We start from the raw sequence: 6,597 nt of genomic DNA, 5'->3' as shown, positions 1-6,597 counted from the left end.
CCATTGAAATTTGGGAAATTTGATCCCCTAAATCCACTTTATTACATATTCTGATGCACTTATTTCATCGTTTCCCAACTGATTGCTAAATGCTACTCTATGAGATGCATGTGAATACCCTATGAGAAAGTTAAAGATAGCGTTTCAATAACATATTTAAATTTTTCTATTACCCAAAAAATATGTGTTATTTTATGTTCCAAACCAATGCTCACATTTAAAAAAAAAATTTAAATATTTTTATAATATAACTTACTGCTCAAGCACCACCTTACTTGCTTTGACTCAGATACTTTTTTATACAAGTAACTGCACCTATTTCATCTCAAAAATCAACAAAATTAAGATTCCAACATTTTTGCTAGGTCTGATTAATATTTCATTACATATTCCTTTAAAGGTCTATTTCCTATTGCCTTCATTCATTCTGTTAAAGATCTATGACAGAGTTTCTAACTACTTAATTCATATCTAGTTTTTTTTATTTTATAAGTGAATAGTTGATGATATTTTTAAAATTAACTATGTTTCCTTTGAGAACAGAATATGACACCAAACTTTTCTCACAGCATTTTTCATCTCAGTATTTCTCAAAGTATATATCAAGGGATTGAACATGGGAGCTATGATTATGTAAAATAACACAAGCACTTTATCCTCAGGGAAAGCAGTAGGAGGTCTAAGGTAGGAAAAGATTGCTGGAACAAAAAATAAGACTACCACTGAGATATGAGATGCGCAGGTAGAGAGGGCTTTACGTCTTCCTTCAGCTGAGTGATTCCTTAAAGTGAACAAAATAGCAGCATAAGAGAGAATTAAAATAACAAATATGACTAATAGGATCACTCCTGAACTGACAACCACTAGGACACCGAACACGTAGGTATCTGTACAGGCAATTTTTAGCAAAGGAAAAATATCACAAAAGTAGTGATCAATTTCTTTTGGACCACAGAAAGGCAAGTACATTGTCATAGATAATTGAAGAAAAGAATGGGCAGCCCCACCAACCCAGGCAGCTAAAATTAGGAAGTTGCATTTTGTCCTGTTCATGATCATCATGTAGTAGAGAGGTCTGCAGATGGCAATGTAGTGATCAAAGGCCATGGTTGTAATAATGAAGATCTCAATGCTGCCAAAGAAGTGCATGGTAAAGACCTGGAACATACAATAACCATAGGAAATGGTTTTGGTCCCCTCTAGCAGGTCACTGATCAATTTGGGTGTAACACTGGAGGTATAGCAGATATCCAGAAATGATAACTGGCTAAGGAAATAGTACCTGGGTTGGTGGAAAAGAGGGCTGTATAGAATGGAAATGAGAATCAGAGTTTCCTACCAGTTGGGCAACAAAGCAGAGTAGGAAGAGCATGAAGCAAAATATTTGCACATTCTTGTCATCAGAAAGCCCCAGAAGAATGAATTCTGAGATGTTTCTCTGGATTTCCATATAGTAAGTTGGGTAAGTAATTCCAAAAATAAATTTAATATCTGCAAGACAGAAAGAAATCAGAAATTTAAGTGAAAAAGATACAACCTGATTACTATACTACAAAACGCACTAAAAATTAAATTAACATGCATGGAATCATAAGATTAAGTAACCTTGATTCATTAAAAAATGCTGTTTTTAATTTATTTTGTCTTGTATAAATATAGAATGGGTTAGCAGTAATAATTGTGTATTTTACTCAATTTTACATGTAATTATTTAAAAATATTTCAATCTTATTTTGAAAAATTAAAAACATTATTGACATTCACATAATTAAAGTAAAAGCTGAATTGTTCTAATAGAAGAAAAATTTTTAAATGATGACTTTCGTGTTAGCATAAATATGAAAGGAAAAATAGAAAATTCAAGTGAGAATTATTATAATTGAAATAAGTAAGATTTTGTTGCCAATGATGATGGTAAGTAAAGAATCTCTGAAGATAATTAAAACTGTAAAATGAAGAAATAAAGGATATTAAGCAATGCTGAAGAAGTAAGGACAGTGGCAGCACAGAGGGTACACACCAGGAAAAAGAAAAAATGAACTGACCAATGGGATCCTGAAGCTGATTGTCAGACTCTCCAGGCCTCGTTTTCCTCATCTGCACAAGACAACATTGCAGAATTCAGAAGGCAATGATGAATCCATGTAATGTTGTGAAATCCCCAAGTGTCATGCGAGTTTGATGATCCATAGCTATTCAGCTCCTACATTTTTTCCTCTTTAAATTCGTAATTCAGCAGCTAATGAAGTTGGGATGCACACACATACTCCACTGAAGAAATAAATAGAAAATAGCACAGGGTTAGCACAATGTGAATTTAATGAATGTGATCAGGTAAACCTCAATATTGATATTGTGTTTATAAATAATAGTAAGATTAGACTACTGAGAGGTTGTTCTAGGGCATTTCTTAAAACTACTCATAATTCTTTTCTTTCTTTCTTTCTTTCTTTCTTTCTTTCTTTCTTTCTTTCTTTCTTTCTTTTTTTCTTTCTTTTTTTCTTTCTGTTTTTACTTGTTTATGCCTTCAAACATATAGCCAAATGATTCCTTTATTTTGGGAGTATCAAAAGTTCTGAAAACGTAGTTACTTGACTATAAACATTGTAGATGTCCTTATATTTAAGGTACAGTGTCCACCATATATTTAAATACTCTTAGTGCATTTGAGTGTGACATGTGCAAGCTTACCTCAATCAGTTCAGATGAGAGTAGTCTATCATAAGATAGCCTGTATTTTGAAAAATGAGAATTTTTTCAGTGTGTAAAAATTCAAGCAGCTCTTTCTTGATATGAATATGGAAGAATACATAAAAGCCTCAGAATGGAGCATAAAAAAACCATGGCTTTCTTAAAAATGTCTTTAGGTCCTATGTTCTTAACTTAAATTGTGCTTATAATAGTGCACAATAAAAAACAAAGAAGACCAAAATATTTCATAGCAACAAAATTATCACATGCTACAAAAGCATTAGTAACATTTAGAATGAAATTGTATAAAAAAATTTAAGAGTGTATAATAACCTAAAACTTGGTTCATGGAACTCTACACAAACCCAGTTGTAGGAGTAATTCACCGACCATCAGGTCTCAGTAAGTGGAGATTAGATTCAGATTTCATCAAACACAGTTCTTCTCTCAGATACTCACCTTGCCAATTTGTTCCTTCTATGAAAATCTGAAATAAAAGGCAGAAAGTTGCAATGCAGGCATTTTAACACACCAACACTGATTCTCTGAGAATGTTTTGGAAATATTAACAAGACAAATTTTCTATAGGTTTTGTAAGAGCCATATACTTCTGTTATTAATTAAATCCATCTACAATGTGAAAGGTAGAATTTTATCCACTAGAAAAGCAGATGGAAATTCTGAGTACCTAGTTACCTATTTTACATGAGCTCAGATTGATGAACAAAAATTATTTGAAATTTCTTCTACAATTAACACACATACTAAGCACCAAGTATTGTTTCTTTTATGCCTTGGACTGTGGGGATTACTTTAGGAAGAGCAGAATATAAACTTAAGTTTCAATGCAAGAATTAATAGGTTATGAAAACACTAAGATCATTCCCAAAGGCGTTTCTAAGCAGGCCCTGGACAAATACTGCCAAGACTCTGCCCTTGGTAATGTCCCTGGTGCCTCTGAGTATTTACTTTCCACTTTTGGGTTTTTGTGGCTCATGCACTATTTCCCCTAAGGCCCTAAAATGCTACAGTCAGGGCAGGGCAGCAGACTGCACTCTCTGTGCTACTCCAGATTTCTGATAAATCAAAGAGAAATAATATATCTTGTAAAGGTATGAGGCTATCTTTCATAAAATCTGAGATGATGAGAGCCAAAGTCAGGCATTCAACTTTTAAATCTGGATAATTATTAAAATTTTCATTGTACAAATAGATCAATAAACTCTGTGATCCACAAGATACTAACAGGCACCAATGATTTGTTGCTGGAAAATAGCACAGCTGGAATGGAAGACTCTGAAATGAGAGTCAAAATAAAGGAAAAATAAAATATTAAACATGCATACAATGTGCATGAACAGAAATAATACATCAAGTAAAAAAATATCCAATCAGAGCTTCTAGAGTTTAAGTAGGTAGCTGGAACATCTAGTTAAACAATAGAAGGAGGAAAATGGGTGTTTCTAAGTTTGCTACCTGCTGTAATGCCTTGAAAGTCAAGTTATTCTGAATATTTGAATTATTCTACAATTTCAGGCTAACGTATTAAGATGCAGTATTTTAGTGGCGTTCCTGTCAACATGTTTCCCAATGTTTATGAGACTTCACTGAACCTAACCACACAGGAGAGCTGGATATTTAACCCACATCTACACACATACAACAGGATTCACCTCAAGGATATGTGCAGGTACTGCCTTCACATCGTGAAAAGTGAATTCATCCCTAATCAGATAACTTGTTCTGCTGCCAAAAGTTGTAACTTTTAATTCAGTAGCATTTGTTATTTTGTTGGCTCATACTTTTGGTATGGCACATAATATTATTTGAATAATACAAAATTTCAAAGATCTTTTTTTCTTGTAAACTATGCATGTGTATATGAATCTGTTTTATTTAAAGTTTAGTTCAATGTTACCTATATCAGAAAATTCTTCTGTTTGTGTTTTTTGTTGTGGTTTTCATTTTGCATTTATGTTTCTGCTCCATCACCTTTTGCTGGGAGGATTTTCTTTTCCTTAATTGCCTATGAATTTTCAAACTTTCATCACTATTAGTTTAGCATATATCATTTTCCTAATTTTGGATTTCTTAGTCTGTCCATATATATATACATATGTATATATATATGTATGATAAGATACTATCTTTCATGAAATCTAAGATCATGAGAGCCAAATTCAGGCATTCAACTTTCAAATATGTGTGAAACATAAACACATATATTTGTTTTATATATATATATACATATATGAATATATATACATATATCTGCCCATATATATAGATATGTGTATATATACATATATATGTGTTAAATCACATGTGCATTTTTTTGAAGAATTTAAATGTTATTTATTTGTTCTTATGTGATGCTGAGGATTGAATCCAGGGCCTCACACATGCTAAGAAATTGCATTACCAGTCAGCTACAATCCCAGCCCTGTCTGTTCCACTTTTGTATTTGGATATTGTTATGAAAACATTACAATGCTTTGAACATAGAAACTTCACATGATACCCTGGAATAAAGTAGTATAATTCTCCAAATTTGTTCATCTTACAAATTCTAGCTGGTTAACATAGTTCTTTGTTATTTCTGTATAAATTTTTGAATTAATAAAATTCTAAAAACAATGCTTTGCAGTAGAAATATTTCATCAATTACATGTAGATATATAATTAGTAAGATAGAATCACACATTGTCTGAGTAGGAACAACATAATAAATGACAATATGGCTTATATGACTATCATGGCAGAGCTCATTTGTAGCAAATTTCAAACAACAGAATAGCAAATTAATCTCTATGGGGGAATAGTAAATATCATTAGTCATGAAAATATATGTCTAAACATACCTGCAAGTGTCCTTCACAGCAAGATTTAGCTTCCAGTTTTTCCTTGCCCCTTTGTAGAGTTCTAATATGCATCCATCCTAGTTATATTTAAATCCAGTGCCTTATTTCATGTGCTTATGCAATCAGTGGACCTCAGTTAAGTTGAGATATTCCTATAATATAATAAAATAATGGTACTTTTTAACTTACTAATCAATTCCTGTAAAAAGGAACAGAATTGCTTGAATTACTCATTTACAACAACAAAACTTTCTTAACTCTTGTTTATGTAGTCACACTCTGAGAAATACATTTTAGCAATTTTTTTATTATTTTTTTATTTGTTTTACACAAATGGGATACAACTTCATTTCTATGGTTGTTCACGAAGTACAGTCACTCCGTTTGTGTAACCATACATACATATAGGGTAATGATGTTTGTCTCGTTCAATCTCCTCCAATCCCTCACCACTCCTCCTTTCGCTCTACACAATCCATCATTCCTCCATTTTTCCCTTAACTCCCAACCTGATAGAAGTTTTTTGGTGGAATTTTTTGGATCCTCTAAATATAGAATCATGTAATCTCAATTAGTGATAGTTTGAGTTCTTCCTTTTCTATTCTTATCCCTTTAATTTCTTGGGTCTGTCTAATTCTCTGGCTACAGTTTCAAGGACAATGTTGAATAGAAGTGGTGAGAGAGGGCATCCCTGCCTTGTTTCAGTTTTCAGAGGGAATGCTTTCAGTTTTTTTTTTTTTTTCTTTTTTTCATTCAGAATGACGTTGGCCTTGGGCTTAGCATAGATAGCCTTTACAATATTGAGGTATGTTCCTACTATCCTTATTTTTTCTAGTGTTTTGAGCATGAAGGGGTGATGTATTTTATCAAATGTTTTTTTCTTTATCTATTGAAAAGATCATATGATTCTTAACTTTAAGTCTGTTGATGTGGTGAATTGCATTTATTGATTTCCAGATGTTGAACCCAACTTCCATTCCTGGGATGAAACCCACTTGATCGTGATGCACTATCTTTTAAATCTTTTTGTATGCAATTTTCCAGA

At 32.4% G+C, this 6,597-nt stretch overlaps 1 pseudogene; it reads right to left on the bottom strand.

The window, feature by feature from the left end:
• Positions 1-522: 522 nt before the first annotated feature.
• Positions 523-1,450, bottom strand: LOC124975754 (olfactory receptor 4P4-like; annotated as a pseudogene).
• Between the last annotated feature and the right edge of the window lie 5,147 nt (positions 1,451-6,597).

Source organism: Sciurus carolinensis, unplaced genomic scaffold (genome assembly GCF_902686445.1).
Source record: "Sciurus carolinensis unplaced genomic scaffold, mSciCar1.2, whole genome shotgun sequence".
NCBI classification, from domain to species: domain Eukaryota; kingdom Metazoa; phylum Chordata; class Mammalia; order Rodentia; family Sciuridae; genus Sciurus; species Sciurus carolinensis.
This window is presented reverse-complemented; position numbering and strand designations above follow the sequence as displayed.